Source organism: Podarcis erhardii, assembly GCF_964252035.2.
Source record: "Podarcis erhardii genome assembly, chromosome: 12".
Taxonomy (NCBI): domain Eukaryota; kingdom Metazoa; phylum Chordata; class Lepidosauria; order Squamata; family Lacertidae; genus Podarcis; species Podarcis erhardii.
Window position 1 is genome coordinate 18,556,321 of NC_138513.1, and position 20,586 is coordinate 18,576,906.

At 42.9% G+C, this 20,586-nt stretch overlaps 2 long non-coding RNA genes across 2 annotated transcripts in view; both read right to left on the minus strand.

Annotated features, from left to right (window-relative positions):
- Positions 1–3,169: 3,169 nt before the first annotated feature.
- Positions 3,170–6,795, minus strand: LOC309326167. The gene is made up of 2 exons (XR_014150215.1): positions 6,622–6,795; positions 3,170–3,271 (listed from the first exon to the last, which is right to left on the minus strand). It is a non-coding gene; the product is annotated as an uncharacterized lncRNA (long non-coding RNA).
- Positions 6,796–19,802: 13,007 nt separating this feature from the next.
- LOC309326165 overlaps positions 19,803–20,586 on the minus strand; it is a 60,881-nt gene continuing 60,097 nt past the window's right edge. Inside the window, exon 4 of the long non-coding RNA XR_014150212.1 lies at positions 19,803–19,994. This is a non-coding gene — a long non-coding RNA (uncharacterized lncRNA). The remainder of the gene's footprint in view (positions 19,995–20,586) is intronic.

Sequence of the window (20,586 nt, forward strand, 5' to 3'; positions counted from 1 at the left end):
GAAAATACCCTGTCTCGCTCGTCACTCAGACATTGCCGACATGTAGAAATTAGTGCCTTATATGCTGCTTGAAGAAAATTAAACCTATAATGAGCAATTGTCTGAAGTCATTTCTGCTGAGATGCTTCAAACAGTGTGTGCAAGGAAGAGCTATGTGGGCAGTCACAGAGGGCCTTTGTTCCACACACTACATCTAAAAGTGGAAGGAAACAGATGTCAAACAGTAAAACGTTATCACAGAGTTCTATAATGATGGTGGCGATGTTGAAAAGAGGCACTACCATTAGCAGGCACCAGGCTCGCTCTCTCCAAAGGTTTTCACATTCTCAGGTGAGTCACCACCACAGGGGGGCAGCACAAGGCAACGCAGGCTGAGCAACAAGACCAGATTGCCCACGAGCCTTTCACTGTCTGCCTAATTTAGCCCACTATTTAAGGGAAGATCCTTCGTGCCCAACACTTCAGTTTGCATCTTTCAAGGGGCCTTTCCCATATTATAACTTGAGAAATACAGTATATGGCATGAAATGGCACATTTGCAAACACATGTTATCATATCTGCAGGGCCTGCATCAGCATTGCGGGACACTAGCCGCAGCCCTGCACTGTCAACCCCAAGAGTCTCCAGGCTCTGCTCCCCCTCTTCCTCTGCTGTGCTGTTACTGTGCCTGTTCAACTGAAGGAGCATCTCCACCCCCATCATTCTGCCTAGACACTGAGGTCCAGTGCCGAGGGCCTTCTGGCAGTTCCCTCACTGCAAGAAGCCATGTTACAGGGAACCAGGCAGAGGGCCTTCTCGGTAGTGGGACCCGCCCTGTGGAACGCCCTCCCACCAGATGTCAAACAACCACCAGACTTTTAGAAGACTGCAGGCAGGCAGCCCTGTTTAGGGAAGCTTTTAATGTTTAACAGACCACTGTATTTTAATACTTTGTTGGAAGCTGCCCAGAGTTGCTGGGGAAGCCCAGCCAGATGGGCGGGGTATAAATAAATTATTATTATTATTATTATTTATTATTATTATTCAACTATCCCCCTCTGATCATGCAAGCAGGAACGAGAGAGAGAGAGAGAAGCACCTTTCACCTGCCTTGCCTTCTTCCTCAAGCGCAGAGAGAGGGGGCAAGGGAAGGAACAATAGAGATATCTCTGAGAAAGAGGTGGGTTCACTCAGTTTAGGGGCACACTCAAGGAATCTTGCCTGCCCCCCGCTAGAAACAAACTACCCTGGAACCTACATCAGGGAATTGTGAATGGCTGCAGCCCTCTGGAGATTGCATGCCCAGTGGCAAATCTTCATTTGGTTCTGCATAGTATGAAACAGCATCCACACAAATGAAATATGTAGGCTTCCAAGGAAATGGGCTTATACTAAGCCAGGCCATTAGTCCATCTAGCTCAGTACTTTCTGAACTGACTGGCAGCAGCCCTCCAGGATTTCAGACAGCGGTCTCTCCCAGCCACTCCTGGAAATGGCTGGAGATGGAACCTGGAACCTTCTGCATGCAAAGCATGTGTTCTACCCACTAAGGTGCAGGCTTTTCCATCTATCTTCGTCCTTTTCCAAAGGGGTTCCTTCTTTTTAGAACAACTGGACTCTTCCAGGCAATAGTAGTAATAAAAAAGTGATTTATTATTAACATTATCTCTTATTTATTAAATTTATATACCACTTGTTATGGACTGGTTGGACACAGAGGAAGGGTGGGAGGCACCAGCTGAGGAACCCCCAGAGGTAAAAGGCTCAGCCAGGGAATTGGTGGTGGGACAACGATGCATGGTTAGAGGGAGAAGAGGGAGCAGACTGGGAAAAGAAGGTGTTGAGACTCCTCATGCTAGCCAGCTGTGATTTCTCCCCTTTCCTGTCATGCCTACCAATATTTCCTGTTGGGATTGGACCAGAAGACACTTCCCTGTTGCCATGACAATGTGGCCACATTGCCCTCCCTGCCACCAGCTACACTGATTTCATTCACTGATTGTTGCCCTGGTGAGAGGAGCTGCCACAGTTCACACACCAGGCATTCCAAAGTGAGCAGCCCCTGGGCCACATGTTGGGGGCTGGACCTCCAGGCCCCAGATCAGGCCTGGGCAAGGACTAATCTGCTGATTACAGTTACGCATATATATTAATTCCAGAAGTGTCATCACGGTCAACAATTGCACTGATATACATTGAGAATTTAATTAGCAGTACAAAAATCAGCTCTTATATATGCAGCATACTCCACTGAAAATTGAGGCAATGAATTGTCCTTAAAGCACAAACTTGATATATTTGCTAAGCAGGTGAGATGCCTTTAGAGAGGCCACAAATAATGAGTGTTGTTGATTGTTCCACCCCACCCTCCAACAAACTGCTTTGGATTTTTGGTTTCCATCAGGCTATGGCAAAAGGAGAGATGGGAAGCAAGACACTGCTGAGAAACTAGCTCCATTGGCTCCCCCAACTCAACTCCATCAGGCTGCAACAGAGGGAGACATGGGAGGTGAGGCCACTCTGACAGCTCCACTGGGAGAACAACTCATTTTAGCTCCACCTCTCTCTGAATTCTCAGCTGATGAGAAAAAAATCAGCTTTAAGAACTGGTACTTGTGTTTGCCTTTTCCTCCCTCCTCCTTCCTCATCCTATTTTTCTTTTGTGACATTGTCTTTAAAATGCTAAATCTAAGGACAAGGGCTTTATTGTTCTTGGTGGTGGTGGTACTTAAGTATAAGCTGCTCAGGGAGATTTTTGGCTGAAAGACAAGGTAAAAATTCTTTTGAAATAGATACATAAATGTGGGGCAGATGTACACTGATTAATTTCTTTTGAAATGTTAAGTTGTATGTAAATCCTTTTTGAATTAATTAAATATTAATGTACTTAAATTATCAATATCGCAATCTTTATCAATATTAATTTGAATTTGATAAACTAAAGAAATACCATCTATGAGGTATTTAAAATTGTCTTTTGTTAGGTCATTAAGTTGAATTTCACAATCTAAAATTACTGGAAAACACTAAATAGCAGTGCTGTGCTACCTTTACCTGGTGATATGGGTGCCCTCTATCAAATTCTGAGCATGATCCAGGCAAAGTTATGCACATCTAATAGCCATTCCTAAAGAGATTTACTTGGAAGTACGTGAAGGGGAACAAAACACCGAGAAGAAAGAGTCTGCAGGTGCTAAAGAATATTTATTCCGAGAATCCAGGGCTTTTTCCATTTGGAGCTGCTGCTCTTCCTTAGGGGCAATTTCTACATAATCCAGATGAAAGATGCATCTTTTTGCGAAGATTAAAACAAAGTAAGGCAATTAAAGCTATCCCTTGGCTGGATGGCCCTGGATCACAGAGAAACAGCCCCAGAGAAGAGGGATAGCTCAAAACACATGCCGTACTGAATTACCATAATAAATATTTTACATTTTACTTCTCGCCCACCCCTTTATTTTTAACTTGTAAGTAAATCTCATAGGAGCCTGCAAGTCTTCCATCTATGCCCTGTCCTGGCCCCATTCATTTCAATGGCAGAAAGCTAAGCAGGTGTTCCAGTGCAAGGATGGAGCAACCTGGTGCTGTCTAGATGTTGTTGGGATCCAGTTTCCATCAATCCCAGCCAGCATGGCCAACAGTCAAGAATGATGGGCCAACAAGTTTTGGAGGGCTACAAGTCCAACATCCCTGCTTCACTCAGGCCTGGGCTTAAGCCTTGCATGGACTCATCTTGCATCAATTTCCTTCCCTGTCTGAGTGTATGAGTGATCTAGTGCCTCCGATGGTTGTAAGGGCATGCATAACCCATATAGCCAATAAAAAGTGCAATATAAATGATGCCTAATAATGGGGTGCCTGTATTTTATGGACAAGAAGATGCTGCTACCCAAGAAAAGGAAGCCAGGTGTTACGGAGGCTGGGGAAGCATTGGCCCTCCAGACAGTGCTGGACTACAACTTCCACCATCCCTGACCATTGACCAAGCTAGAGTCAATGGAGGTGACTCTGGGGCTAGGCTATGTTTGCTTTAACTAGGAGCGACTTTGGAGGTTGTCATTGCAAAGCAGTTCTTGACTGAGCATACATGACAAGCCTGCTTTGTCTTTTTATTATTATTATTAAATCAAACCTATTTCCATCAGTCTGTGTCAACATAAACTCTTTGGTGCTTGCAGGACATTCCTAAGAGAACCACTTTTCAAAAGCATAGTCCTAGCTGAATAACGGATTCTACGCTAAAATATGCAAAACCCAACCTTAGAAAATGCAGCAAAGGTACACAATGACTTTGGAAGGCTGCAGTGTTGTTCTGCTTTTTACCCTTCCTTCAGAAACGAGCATGTGTTGCAGCCATGCCATGTTCTTTGGAAATGGCAGTCAGAAACAATAGTGATTTCTTCTGCAGTCAAGAAATGATTCTGCGCAATGATTTATTCTCAGCCAACTGAATTGATTAAAATATAGCATTGCACTACTGCAGAACTGCTTAGCAAAGGCACCATTCCCAGAAACCACCATGGCAATTGCAGCAATGCAGAGCCACTGCAACACAGTAAAAAATCCTAGATTGGAGGGAGCAGGGAGGAGGACTCCAGCTGTGAGCAAGGATTTTCTAGAATAATGCAGTTAGGGTTCAGGGTCAGAAGACAAACACACACACACATAGGGAGTAATTTCTGATGTTCCCCCCCCCCTGCACTAAAATTCCTTCACACAATGCCTATAGCAAAAATCAAACGCCCTATATTTTGATAGAACATGCAAGGAAAATTGATGGTATGTTTCCCTCCTTTTAAATAAAATCCTTTCATTATAGATACTGCCAGCCAACAGCAGATATAAAGCATGGGAAACCCAATACTATGGTCCAGTTAAGATGGACACCTCCACTACACTGGAACGTTTTTCAGTAGAACTAGTTGGGATTTTATGCTCCCCCAGCAGCAATGTATACAAACACAATCATATCCGGTGTGGTGTGGTAATGGGAAAAGTTTGCATAGCAATAACAACAGTGAATCCCACAGAGTCCCTGGCACGTTTGTGGCAGCCTGCCAACCATTTTACTTATTTGTCTACAAATAAGCCTGTTTGGGGGGCATGGACACATTTGTGCTCAATCCCAGTGACATTAAAATACTGGATTTCTCCATTGATTTATAAGTGCATTTCTGCATTGATTTATAACATCTGCCACTCAGGGCATTCAAAAACAGCTTCTCGGTGTGAACCAGAAAACAACCCATCCAGACCATTAAATAGTTCTCTCTATCTCATTCTCCCTCCCACCTGATTGTCACATCCCCTCTTCTCACTCAGTCATAATTTTATGACATTTGGGTCCTGATTGGGGTGTGGGGTTTGGGGGGGGGGGCTATTGATTCCTAGGGTCACTCTGAAGAAGGCACTTGGTTCCGTTCCAAGAGAACACTGCAAGTTCTGTTATGTACAAGGAAACTTCAAGGAAAGAGAACCTCAGTCACTCTGAACGAAGATATTGGAGCACTCCAAATCATTTGCCCCGGTACATGCACAGAAAATAGATCTTGCTGAAAAGCTGATGCATATTTTCTTTCATCCTTCTCCCATTTTTTTAATGGTCATCTATATATAGTTATGTATGTGTGTGTAGATAGCTAGATACACACACACACACTCTGTCCATCTTTCTGAAGTTCAGTGGCTAAATGTGAATCCTTATGTAGTCAAAATAGCACCATCCTGATGCAATGAGGAATCAACAGGCTTTGGGCAGCCAAAGGTTTTCAGAAGCTCTAAGAAATGGTTTGATGGGGGAAGGACATAAGGGGACCTTTTCCCTAACACAGCCCAATGGTCATGGGAAGCTGACTGACTTGAGGTGAGAATAGAAAAATGGGTGGAGCATGGGAACTGCATGAAGTATTGTGGATAAGGGCATGACTGGACGGCTGAGTGGAGCAGGGAGCATAAGCATCTCTGGTCATGGCGATATTTCTTGCAAGGTTATGCATGTCTGCAGGCTTGCATTGAAATGCTTAATTTCCCCCAAACTAGCAAGACTTAACACAATTCCATTTGAGAACAAATAGGGCATAAAAGTCACATTTACTTTCATGTGCTGAGGACGGTATCTGTGCTTGACTGACTTTGTGCCACAAGTGCTCACACTTTCACCTTTGATGTAATACAGTGGTACCTCGGGTTACATACGCTTCAGGTTACATACACTTCAGGTTGCAGACTCCGCTAACCCAGAAATAGTGCTTCAGATTAAGAACTTCGCTTCAGGATGAGAACAGAAATCGTGCTCTGGCGGCGCGGCGGCAGCAAGAGGTCCCATTAGCTAAAGTGGTGCTTCAGGTTAAGAACAGTTTCAGGTTAAGAACAGACCTCCAGAACGAATTAAGTTCTTAACCCGAAGTACCACTGTACTGTATAATTATAAGATTTTTTATAATATTGGAAGGGGGTGTGGCTGTGAAGGGACTCTGTGCTTCTGAATTTGCCACTGCCTTGCTTCCAAGACACCTGCTGGGCATTTACCCGTCACAGCATGGTATCAATCTACTTCTCTAGCCTCCAATTCACTGCAATAACAATGCAGGGAAGACCATCAGTAATCATGGGGGTTGCAACAAGACGACAACTGGAATTACCTGTAAGGCTTCTGAGGAACCAATGGTGATTTATCTGCTAGGCAGATTCTGTCCTTCCCACTTTGTTATCAGCCTTGGTTATACATTGTTTGTGCAAAGTGTCCCCTTTGCACTATGCCTCCTCTTCAGTTCACTCATGATATTATGCCAAGCCTGAATTTCGACTGACAAGTGACCACTGATGGAGAAGAAACCATATCTTTAGGTAGGGAAGGGGTAGATATTGGATTCAGTTCACATTTAAAGGGGAACCTACCTCAATGGCACTTTCATAAACAATGCACAAACTGAAACGCAGCAATCCTTCGAAATCCACACGTCTTATGAATTTTGCAATGCAGTTCTCCAGCCAAGCAATGTGTAGAAAGATGGGTTTAGTAGGGTAAAATGTACCTTAAAATGCACATATTGCTGAAAATTACAGACTAAAATGCATTCTGATAGGGAAAACTGCTTTGCAAAAATGAATGTATCAGGCAAAATTGCATACAAAAATGAGTGTATTAGAAGATATTCCCTGATGAATTTTCATGAGGACTTAAAAAAACAACAATAAAAATCTATGAGGAGAAGTGAACTTGAAATTGGGGGAAAATGATAAACTGAGAGAGACTGAATTTGACATACTCCCCCATACCTATCTCCGGGGGGGGGGGATTTTTGAGACAGCCTTCTAAAGCAGGCTTCCTCAAACTTGGCCCTCCAGATGTTTCTGGCCTACAACTCCAATGATCCCTATCTAGCAGGACCAGTGGTCAGGGATGATGGGAATTGTAGTCTCAAAACATCTGTAGGGCCGTGTTTGAGGAAGCCTGTTCTAAAGCCGTGGCTTGTTTTATATAGACATTTCTGCATAATCTATATGGTGCTGCCACTGCAAAGGTACGGGGTACCTCTGTTGCTTTGTAATATTGCTGCTGACTTGCCCATTCTCCTAAAGCTGGCATTCTCATTTTCTATAATTGTGAAAACAAGAAAGTATCAAGAAAAACAAGTGGAAGCAGCTCAGTGCTGCTTCTGCAGGAAACGCCGTTTTCACCTTTAAGGAAACCAATCCCTTGTGAAGTGCCAAGTCAGCAGATCTCAAAATGGAAATGCATTCTCCACAAAAATGGGACCAACATCGTTCCAATAGCAAATGCTTCTTATCTCTTGCTTTGCCAGAATCTGGAGGCTGCCTTGTATGCGTAACTGCTATTGTAGCTGATGGATATGATCTTGTGCTGAAAAAAAAATAAATGAGGGGAATTGTTCCGTAAACGCTGCTGCTTATTTTTTTGTGATAGCCAGATAATTCTTTTTATGGCAGTATTTCTAACAGATCCATACAAAATATCTATAGCTGGAGACAATGTAATGGTATATGTGTAATTTGTGTTACCATCAAGATATTGAAATGCATATTTATCAGCTAGGCTGTTACAATTACTGAAACACACCAGAAGTGTGAAAAATGTAAGATTTATCAATATTGATAGCATCTTTGTCCTACTGTTAGGAGGTTCTAGGATCTGTGGAAAGCTGCCCCCATGTGGTAAGCCACTGAACTGCGGCTGGCAGCTTCTCAGTGCCTTCAGGTCCTGCACAAAGTACCCACAGGCTGGCCATTGGATCCTCTTGTACAGGACAAGGTATAAGTGGGAATCTTCTTGCAGGTGAGAAACAAGATCCTCCAGAACTCTACCCTGTCCCTCTATAGGTGGGTGTCACTTTCTTCACACAATTACATGGAAAAGAATGACTGGGGGATGCTTCTAACACCTGTAATGTCCTATGAACTTTTCTGCACTCAGGGAAGATTAGAGTCCTTAACAGTGTATTGGTTATTACTTGCCAGAGGTCATCTTGAGGGCTTAGTTGAATTTTTTCATACAGTAAATAGGCAAGAGAAGCAGAAAGCCTGTTATTCTTTTTTTCTGATTCACCTTTAATATTTTTAGTTCAGAAAACTTTCCACCAATACAAAATTGGCTCTGAACGAGGCACGCTTACTTACTGCAAGGATTTTAATCCTAGCAAAGTCCTTTATTTTAAAACACCGCGATGCAAAAAGCCATAGTTGCAGGACTTCTTTCTGCTTCAGGTCTCTTGAAGAAATTAGTTACTCTGTCCAGGATGGACTTGGGCAGCCCCAAAGGTTGCTTGCCTTTTGTGATAAGCAATAAACAGCACAGCACAGCCTTGTGACAACTCCATCTTCTAAGCTGTATATTCACAGCACACACAAGTTATTAACTCAAGCTGCCAAGGTTGACTGCTTTCCACTTCAGGAGCAGACACTGCTTTGCCCCCCACCCACCCTGCTTGCCTCTCTTCTGGCAAGTCAACGGAAAGAAATGGAGAGTGCATGTTTGAAGGTTTTAACAAAAGCCGTTTAAATCACTGCTTGCCTTTCCCATATATGAAAAAATGAACTGGGGTTGGGGTTGGGAATCTACATTGACGGATGGAGCTGTTCTGTCCTTGAGTTGCACCTACTGGATAGGATCATAGCTAATAATATAACGCAATCCTATTCAAGTGTACAGAGTTCCATTGAGTTCAAGGAGGTTTGCTCCCAGGTAGGGATGGAAGAATCTGTTGGGCTCTGTCTGTTTCTCATTTTTCCAATCTTAAGTTCAGTTCTTCACATTTCTGTGTCAGTGTGTGTGTGTGTGTGTTTTTAAAGGACTCGTGAAATATAATAAGCATTTTAGTGCAATTTTCTCCTAGTATACATTTTTGCTGATACACAATTTTCCTGATATATTCTGTTAGGCCATTTTCACTAATAGATGAATTTATAGGGACACTTTACCTTACCATATGAATTTTTGCACACATTACTGCAAAATACACAGATGTGTGAATCTTAAAGAATGGCTGTGTTTCGTTCAATATATTATTTCGGGAAGTGTGAATTTCGTAGATTCACCTTAAAATGGGAACTAACAAATTTCTCTCCCAAGCCCTGCTTCCAGGCATGTGGATATAGGATTGCCACCCTTATCTTCTTGTGCTGGTGGAATATGGTACAGAAATAGAATATAAAACTTAATGCACACGTTTTTAAAAAGTATTAAGGCATAAAAGCCAACAACTATTAAAAACTGCAGCATTATTTATTTCAACTGGAAAATCAAGCACGTGCTTAAACCTCTTCATTTCAAATCAATCTGACCTAACAGCACCTAACTTTAATTGACCCATGCTTGTGATATTGATAAAATATTAACCGAAGTCTATCTTGCAACCCAGCCCTCACTATGTTTACTTGGTTATTTCAATGGGAGATTCTCCTTAGTATGCATGCTACGGTTGCAGCTAAAGGGGCTCATGAATTAGAGCTCTATAAGCAAGATATCTCAGTGACTCTCCTAAACATTCACCATCTCCCTTTGCCATGAGTATTACAGTGGTACCTCGGGTTACAGACGCTTCAGGTTACAGACACTTCAGGTTACAGACTCCACTAACCCAGAAATAGTACCTTTGCTTCAGAATGAGAACAGAAATCGTGCAGCGGCAGCGGGAGGCCCTATTAGCTAAAGTGGTACCTCAGGTTAAGAACAGTTTCAGGTTAAGAACAGACCTCTGGAACGAATTAAGGTCTTAACCCGAGGTGCCACTGTACAAGATTAAGTTATGTTCCTGTTTTACTAACAGAAGAAGTGAAGCACAAAAAGTTATAGTGTGGTAGGTCAGAGTACAGAGAAGCTACAGTTGCTCTATAATTAACATTTCAAGAAGATGCATGTTCAGTACAAGCCTGATTTTGTTCCTCCTAAAATTGGCCTGACAAGGACACATCCGCTGCAGAACTTATAGCTGGATCTGGTGGAGTCAGAGCAAACTTTTGCAGAAATTTGATGCAGACCAAGGTTGCAAAGACTGAAGGACGTATCGCAGGATTCATGAAAGGAAAAGATGCATCTCTAGAGTCCCCCAGAGCGGAGCTGAAACAAATTTGCTCCCACAAATCCTGCTCAATATTCTCTTGCCCAAATTTACAGCACCACAACAGAGCATTCTGTAGTGAGCATGCTCCGTGTAACAGCTTTGGCATGCGTTAAACATTTGTGTTAGTTGGACCAGATGTGAGCCAATGAAGGGTGCGAATCCTGTAATGTGCAGTGTTTGATCATATAACTAGATGTGACATCTTGAATATGAAAATTGTGCAGTTGCTGTCTCCCAGGACCATGGGGATTATAGTCTAGAGAGTCCCAATTGACTAGGCACATGCTATACTCAGCCTTGTCTGACTTCTGCATTTGGTTGATCACTGCAGCTGAATATAGATTGAAGAACTGATGGCAGAATGGCATGACTTTATACATTACTACTAAGGGGTGAAATTTTGCAAGCACTGAGCATAAGAATAGTCATCTCAACACAGGTTAGAAGCAGAACACAAAAGAAGAACATATGCTAGCATATCTTTGCATTTTCTCCTTAATCTTTTCCATATATACCAAAAAAAACCATCCTCTAAATATTTGATGTCTCTGTTAGATACCCAATGACATTAATATTTGATCTCCAATACTTGATAAATTAAAATATTTAATTTTTGAATATCACTTTCTACCTTCAGAGTATCACAGTAGGTACAAATGTCCTCTAATTGTACGTATAATCCAGCTTCTTCATCTTCCAATCAAGCTGTCTCTCTTTTCATATCTATGTCACACTGTCAACAGCAATGCCTGCTATTAAAAGTCTGCACATGGCACAGGATTTTGTGGCATGTTTCACAGGGTACATCCAGTTCACAGGGGACCATGTTGGCCAATGTAGTTGCGCATTGTGGACTAAGTGGCATTATGGGCTAGAAAAACCCAACATTCCCCTGAGAGTGTGCATTGCAGAGGAAAATCAGCAGATGGCAGATTTGTCTTTTAGCTATTGAGGAATTCCCAATAACCTTCCACAGAATATTGTTATTACTGCTTGTATATCATATTTTGCAGTATCTGGTGGTTGACATGTAACATGATAGTTAACATGATAGTTAAGCACTTGAAAGTTAACATGAAATGGTATTTAGTATCTGACAGCATTTGATTGATACCATATCATTGTCGTAACTTTATGAGAGTCATCTTTGAAGTCTGCCAGGGTCAATAGGATCAGTGAGTACTGGCAAACACTTGCATGTTAAGGTACAAAAATTCACAGTCAGAATGTAAATTTGAAGTTTGTTTAGAAAAGTTTCATTTGAAATATAGACAGGCATATGAATATTTGAGAATGTCTGATTAGTTTAGTTGCACTGCTTTTCTTTTTGGTATGGATTGTTTTGATTTGCATTTTTAATTCTTGTAAACCACCTGAACAATTTTCAGCCAAAAGACATTTTATAAATATTGCAAAAACAAAATTCATGCCTGCATATTATAGCAAAGGAAAAAACAAATACTTATTTTTTTGCAGGGGGGTGATGGGCACATCCAGAGAGTGGTTGGTTTATTCCATCTGGTAAAGAGATGAGAGAACCTCAGAGTTAATGGTACAGGGTGGCTTCATGAGAGACTTGAACAACCCCGGAGCCTGACAAACTACTTGAAGCATAAGAAGCACAGTTTAAAGCTATTAATCCTGACACTACTACAGGACAACAGTGATTGAGGCAAATTCCTTTGTCTAGTCCAATAAGAACAAATGTGTAGAACAAACTGTCCTCATTATTTCAGAGGGAGAAGATCTATTTGTGGCTGCTGAGATGTAGGATGGATTCTGCTTTTGTGTTTTGCAGATGTTGTTAAGCAAGCAGCAGATATTAGACACCAGTTTGTTATGAAATAGGGGAATGTATTGCAGGGCATCAGTGTTCTCAAGACTTGGGGGAAAAGTAAATCTCAGACTAAACCTAAGATTCACAAAACTCCCTGATGGACACAGCAAGGGCTAAGCCATGATATGGGATGTGGAAGATCTTTTAAAGACTGCGAATAATGTAGGATGATGGGGACCAATGCTACAATTTTAAGATCAACTATGCAGTTTCATAGGGACACGGGTGGCCTAGGGGTGGCCGATCGGAAGGTCGGCAGTTTGAATCCCCACGACGGGGTGAGCTCCCGTTGCTCGGTCTCTGCTCCTGCCAACCTAGCAGTTCGAAAGCACGTCAAAGTGCAAGTAGATAAATAGGTACCGCTCTGGCAGGAAGGTAAATGGCGTTTCCGTGCATTGCTCTGGTTTTGCCAGAGGCGGCTTAGTCATGCTGGTCAAATGAACCAGAAAAACTGTCTGCAGACAAAGGGTTGGCTCCCTCAGCCATTAAAGTGAGATGAGCGCCGCAACCCCAGAGTTGTTCGCAACTGGATTTAACTGTCAGGGGTCCTTTACCTTTTTATGCAGTTTCATAGTGTCATCGCTGTTGCTGTAAAATGTATGAACGTTGTTTCTGGGGCCAACACTGCAAATGATTATGCTGTGGTTTTTGAAGCATGGGGTGATCACAAATGTTGACCTACACAACACACAGAGCCAATTGTAGCATCATGGATGGGCAGATTAGATCAGAGAAACAACATGAGCTGGCAGACAAATTCATGCAGAATAAGGATATCATTGGCTGTTCGTTATGAGGGCTATAGATTAAGATCAGATCTCCAACAATTTGACTTTACATAAACTCCCATCCATTGTCTCTCAAGACAGATGGATGCGAACACACACATAGGTCAACAAAAGAGGTTTAAAGACTGTCTCAAGGCAAATCTAAAAAAATGTAGTATAAACACTGACAACTGGGAAACACTGGCCTGCGAGCGCTCCAGTTGGAGAACAGCCTTTACCCAAGGTGTCATGGGCTTTGAAGACACTCGAATTCAGGACACAAGGGAGAAGCGTGCTAAGAGGAAGGCACGCCTGGCAAATCCACACTGTGATCAACTCCTGCCCGGAAACCAATGTCCCCACTGTGGAAGGACGTGTGGATCCAGAATTAGTCTCCACAGTCACTTATGGACTCATTGTTAAAACCGTGTTTATGGAAGACAATCTTACTCAGCTACGAGTGATTGCCAAAGAAGAAGAAGAAGAGGAGGAGGTGAATCAAGTTGCTTTGGTCTGACCCTACAGGGTAACAGATTAAATACCCCTTTCCTCACTGCTGCTGCTCTGATAAAATTCAGAGATCCATGACCCTATTTCAAAGCTGTTTAAATGACAACAACACCAGGAGATTCAGTTAAAAATTCCCACATTTTGTATGAATCGGCCTTTCATTTCAAGTAAGCAGAACAAGCCATATTCTGAAGTGCCTTATAGAAAGTTGCCCATGGATGAAAACAAACAGTAATCCCCATTTTCCAGATGGCTCAATTTGATTTCGTCTGACTCGGAATCTAACCATCAGTCCCTTTGAAGTAACTGATCTAAAACTAATAGAAAGTAAATGGTAGAGCTGCGTCTCCATGAACCAAAACAGGCAAATAAAGTTGACAATTTGCCGTGCTTTGCTTATATATTATTTATAAAGATATTCAATGGTTAAGATACGGCGGCAAGTTAGTTGTTTGCTGTTTTCCATAAATCTAATTAGGTTTTGACAGATTCATCCGTTTCCACTGGAATTCTTTCCGGTGAATTGAAATTGGTTCCTGCTGGGGTTTGGCGTCGTCCTAACTGATCATATGCCTGTTTAATCCACTCATGGGATATTTAACAAATTGTTCACTATTTCAATGTGCAGTGAAGTGTAGCTGTAACTATTCTTTCTCTCCATCATGCCAATGCAACAGCTTCCCTTGTGATTTATTTTGTGGAATAAATCTGAGGAGTTTTCAAAAACAACCCTACATCATCCTCTCCACCCAGTATGTAATAAGGTCAAAGACATTTTCAGGTTTGTAGGACAAGAAAATCAGAGGCTTTGCTTTTGATTTATGGAGAATGCTGTGTGTGTTACTTACTGGAGACAATGAGCTGCTGCAGAGACAGGCATATGTCATGAGATAATTGTGTGATAATTCATTCTTGTTGTCCAAACTGAGCACAGAATTGTCTTGGGGGGGGGGGACAACGACAAAAACCAGACACATTTACCCCAAGTTTGATGAATGAAGATCAATTCACAGGTCACGCCGTAAAACCTGATGTTTCGTTAAGATTTTGTGGTTTGGGCTAATAATATCTAAACTGTACGATTATAGCTTATAGATGACTGTAATAGAATTGGGGTGTGTGGACAGATGCTGATTTCATGAAGACATCTCCATAGGTTCAGAACTGGTATCTCTAGGAGGCCATCGCTGGATGCATCATTTCACGACTGATGGTCTGTGGCCTCAAACCAAGGCTAGCAGCTTGAGCAACTGGTATTTCATGGCAAGCTCTGCTCTCTCTGTCTCTTTCAGTAGCAGATGGAGAACCATATAAAATGGTCCTGCGTTTGCCATACACCTAGCGGCTCGCTAAGCCCACCATGTGAGACTTGCTTCCAATTAATTTTATAGCCATGAACTTGTTTAAGTCACACACTGCATGCATTGTCCATTGTGCTTTTGATTGTTTGTCACCAGAACATGTTCAGTCCTCATTGTTTTGTTGGGGGAGGTTGCCCACTTACTTTCCCCCCTCGTGTTCCTTTGTACTTCTGCACACCTTGGGTTTCCTCTGAGGCTGCTGATAGTATCCTCTTTTATGTATGTGGTGCCATCTTAGTTACAGAGGCATTAGCATTCACCCTGTGAAGTTGGGAAATAGAGGGAGGTATCTATATGGGGTGTCCAGCACTTGTGAATTCTGCTAGAGCCAAACAGAAGCAATGCAAGAAGATAGCAAGCAATATTCTGAACTGGTGCAGGCTCAGGACCTCTGGAGGTGGGGAGAGAGAGAGAGAGAGACGTGGCTTGTAGGGAAATCTAGGGCTTGTAGCTTAGAAAGGTATTTATACCAGCCTATGTGACATGCCTTCTCAAAAGCTAAAATTCCCATAGTCTCTTGGTTCCTGGGGATATTTCCTTTGCATGTCCTGTAGCTTCCTGCTGATGTTCTGCAGCTTTTCATACCACAAAAACTTTGGGGTTCATTTGTTTGTCCTGCTTTCACTGTGTTATAGTGCAAGATTGCCCCTCCCGCAGGCAAAAATGCTTTAACATTGGGGAAGAGCTGCAGAACAACTGATAGAGCAGAATGATGTGTGGACGATCCAGTATAAATCCACCACGAACGCACCTGCAAACATTGCACCTGTCTGGACCCAACTCACTTTCGTAATCTGAGAGAATCTAACAGGTAATTGTTAGAACATTTAGAGGTCTGCGTTTACAGATCAAAACTAAGTCTAATATTTAAACTACTTCGATACAGAGGTAGGAAAATGACACCAAGGGTTTGGAAGCCACCTGCAACTTGGTGCTGTGTCCTGCAGTGGACCATTCATTTGCTGGTAGAAGAATTGGCACATAATGTTTTTATATAAGGTCACATTTCTTTTCTGATTTCAGCGTGCATCCCTCCTCTTGAGGCAGCCCAGACAGGGGTTTTGTTTAATTAAAGGGAGCATTTGACATGCTAATGAACATTTGATTGAGCTCAAGACATTTTTACAATTTTGACATTTCTGTTTCACCAGCAGAGAGTCAATCAGGGAGCTGACCTCTTCCAATGCCCTACCATTTGAAAGAAGCAGGCACAGAGAGAGCAGTATTAATGCGCTTAGAAATGGCAACGGTAATTGTTTCGGGTGGTAGAAGGATGAAGAGGAGCCGAGGGATCAGTAAATATCCACAGGGAGTGTAATGTCCCTGACAATGTTTTAAGGAGAGTTGACTTTGTGGCATAAATGACAAAATGCTGCTTTATTCATTCATATGGTAGCACAGCGAAGGCTATTAATTGATACAGGAGCATAACGAACTAGAATGCAAGGACTCTTCTTCTCCTTGACATATAACCTTAAAAAAAGACAAGAAAATCTGCTTCAATTTTCAGAAGCGCTTCGCATATCAATCCTGGATGTCATTTAAAACTATCATAGTCTTACCCTCCTTGAATTTGCCTAATCTCCTATTAAAGCCAACTAAATTGGTGGCCATCACTATGTTTTGTGATACTAAACTCTATAGCTTAACTATGTGCTCCATGAATAAGTACTTCCTCTTGATTGTTCTGCATCTGACTCCCACATTCTGCTTCGTTGGATGAACCCATTGGGTTTCGGTATTATGAGAGAGGGAGGAAAATGCCTTTCTAGGCATACTCTCCACACCAAGAAGAAATTTGTGCACTTCTCATGTCCTCTGGCCATTGCCTGCCTTCTTTCTGAATTAAAATGCCCAAATTCTTATGGCTCTCTTTGATTTCCGACTTAGAGAAGGCAATGGAAATTAAAGGGCATTGATTTCTGCATGTTTACATCTCTCCAGACACATGCTAATGATTGATGCAAGGACACTTTCATGTGAAGAGCACACAGACACACCCACACCCCTTTCTAGCTGGTTGTTTGTAAATGACTGTTATGTTCCGAATGTCCATACTTTGATGTCTTTTAGGCATTCAAGATGGTCCTGTTCTTGCCTAATTTCACTATACGGCTGCAATGAATCTCTGTAATCTCCACTGCTGCCAGTGACTAAGTGGGGAGCTCTATCCAATGCAAGTGTAGTGTTTGGAGCATCAGAATGGGTCCACTACTGTACTTGCACCACACCAGTCTCCCCGCTGCCTTGTGCCTCCCCCAGGGGCGAAGGAAGGGGGGTGATGGGGCAGTCCGCCCCAGGTGTATTCACTGACGGGGTGACATTTGGCGCACCGCCTGCAACTTCCAAGCCTATCCTGAGCCCCCGGGGGAAGGTGCAGAGCTGCGCTGCCTTGGCGGAGCCTTCCCCAATTCCCCCTTCGTTTTGACAGCTCGGGGGAGGCTTGGGAGTTGCGGATGGGCAGCGCGCCGTTGCCCCCCACTCCCGGGCTGCTTCCTGGGGGAAGAAGCCTCCCCCAAGCTGTCAAAAGGAAGGGGGAAGGGAGGAAGGCTGCTTGCAAAGTGGCACAGCTCCCTCTCTCCCCTGCCCAGGAAGCAGCCCACCATGGGCGGCTCGCTCCACACCCATGGGCATCTTGTCTCCTGGGACACTTGCCACAGGTGGCACCCCCCTTAGATGCTCACTGTGGGCAGTGCCCCCCGGGACACTGCCCCCCCCCAGGATGCTGGCCCTGCCCCCATGGCCTCGCCTCGCCGGGTACACAGCTCCGCCTCTGCCTCCCCCTCTCTTTCTCGGAAACCAGCAGTGATACATGGTGTTGGGAAACCATGTGAGCAGCACCAGCCTGCCTGCACTGCTCTGCTGGCTTCTACTGTCACAGACTACCTTCAAAAGGGGAGGAACCAGGAGCAGGACCTCCAACATTGACCTCAGTACACAGGCAACTTCATGCAGGAGAAGGAAGAGGGACCCGAAACAGCCTAATGTGGACTGAGCATGCTCAGTGGGCATGGATGTTAAGGAATGCAGTTAACAGGTTTAATTCTCCGTGAGCCAGCAGAGATGACTGATTCCTCACAATGCACCTGCAGATATTTTGTGACTCTCTTGTCTGTGTTACTGGGCAGATCCGGCAAGTAACTTTGTGTGTCAGGCTACAACATACTGTGTGGGTCACGGTAGGAGATTGCAGGAATTGTTTAAAGCTATCTGTTGGAACTGTGGATTTGAGAGAAGACTTTTTTGAAGAGATCGCCTGAGGAATAAATTGGAAAATTGCCAGACTTTAGAACTCAGAGAGCTCTGTCAGTTGCAGCACTTTGAAGCAACTAAACTTAGGACTTGGCTATGAACTTTAACACAGCAAGGACCTTTTAGCAAAGAACCTTCTCTGGGCTCAGAGAGAGAAGACTACTTGTAACATAAATAGTGTGTATATGTATAATGGTGCATGCTGGGGTTGGCCTAATAAAGACAACTCCACCAAATGGCTGAGTTTAATCATTTGAATGAGCTTCCAAGAAACATACACCCAACGTCCCAACATGGAATACCAACTGATTGTAGTATGGGAGGGATAGTAAACCCAAGGGAGTGAAATGGATTAACCTGGGAGAGGACATGGCTGGCTGAAATCTTGAAGAGGAGCACTTCACATTACAACATTTTGTTGCATGCCCTATTTGTCCTCTGCAAACACACAGGGTTTCCTCAGCAGGGGAACTGCTGTTCCTAAGGTGCCTTGAAGACACAAAGCTTGCAAATCACCTAACTGGAAGATGGATGGAGATTTAAACATAAATAAAATGAAAGCCTGATGTTTAGTTAACAGATACATTAACAGGAAAAGAGATTCCAGCTGGAGTGAGCCATCAGCCATTAGTTGCCTAAAGTGCTTATTAAAACAAACACTGGCAATAGGTTATGGCTAATTAAGCATCAAGGACCACATTCAGCATTAATGAGCCTTTCAACTGTATCTGTGCCTTTTATATAAGGCTTCCACCTGCATACTATTGACAATGCTATTTCAAAACAAAACAAATTCCTTCCAGTAGCACCTTAAAGACCAACTAAGTCAGTTCTTGGTATGAGCTTTCGTGTGCATGCACACTTCTTCAAGAAGTGTGCATGCACACGAAAGCTCATACCAAGAACTGACTTAGTTGGTCTTTAAGGTGCTACTGGAAGGAATTTGTTTTGTTTTGACTATGGCAGACCAACACGGCTACCTATCTGTAACTGAATGCTATTTCAGTTCTAGCTTTCCAATGCTGTGTAGTATACATAAATATTCAATTTATTTACATGTAAATTGCCTACCTTTCCTGTGAAAACTGGTATTGGGGCTTGTACTCTTTAGGATTGTAGCCTAAGAGGTTTAGTTCTCATTTTGCAATTTCAGTCTCATATCTAAATTGTTAGGGAAAAGCTTTAAAAATACCCTTTATCATAGATCAAATATTTATTATAACCGATAATGCAAATGCACCTTGAGGTTCAACACAATACTTGAACAACCCTATGCATGTCTACTTAGAAGTAAGTCACATAAGTGTATATCAGACTGCAGTAAAAAAAAAAAAAGAGTGCTCAGGAGTCCTAATAATAATCTCTATTTTTTTTTATACTGTAGCTACAGCCAGCATACAGGGTTGCCATATGTCCTCTTTTTCCAGGGCATGTCCTCTTTTTCATGGGTATCTAAACAAGAGTCATCAAAGCGATCCATAGTTAAAAGGAGAAGTTGGCAAATGTGTCCTCTTTTTTGCTCCTCAAAATATGGCAACCCCGGAGGACTTTAGCAAGAGTAATAATGCCATTATCCAAATCTATGGTGTGATAACATTTGGAATGCTGTATACAGTTCTGGTTGTCTCACCTCAAAAAGGATGTTGTAGCGTTGGAAAAGGTTCAGAAAAAGGCAATGAAAATGATCGAGGGGATGCAAGGACTCCCCTGTGAAAAAGAGTTACAACATTTGTGACTTTATAGTTTAGAGCAGGCATAGGCAAACTCAACCCTCCAGCTGTTTTGGGACTACAACTCCCATGATCCCTAGCTAACAGGACCAGTGGTCAGGGATGATGGGAATTGTAGTCCCAAAACATCTGGAGGGCCGAGTTTGCCTATGCCTGCTTTAGAGAAAAAAGCAAGTAAGAGTGACATGATATAAATTTATAGAATTATGCTTGGCATGGAGGAAGTGGATAGAGAAAAGTCTGTCCCTCCCATAACAAGTTGAAAGATTCGCGATAGATAAAGGGACTTCTTCACACACCGCATACTTGAACTATAGAACTCACTCCCACAGGAGGCAGAGGTGGCTTTAAAAGAGGATTAGACAAATTCATGAAGGAGAAGGCTCTTGATGACTACTAACCATGTTGACTATGCTCTGCCACTGCAGTTGGAGGCAATAATGCTTCTGAATCCTAGTTGCTTGAAACCACAGGAAGGGAGAGGGCTCTTGAGTTCGAATCCTGACTGCGGGTGTTCCAGAGGGATCTGATTCGCCACTGTGAGAGCAGGATGTTGGAATGGACCATTT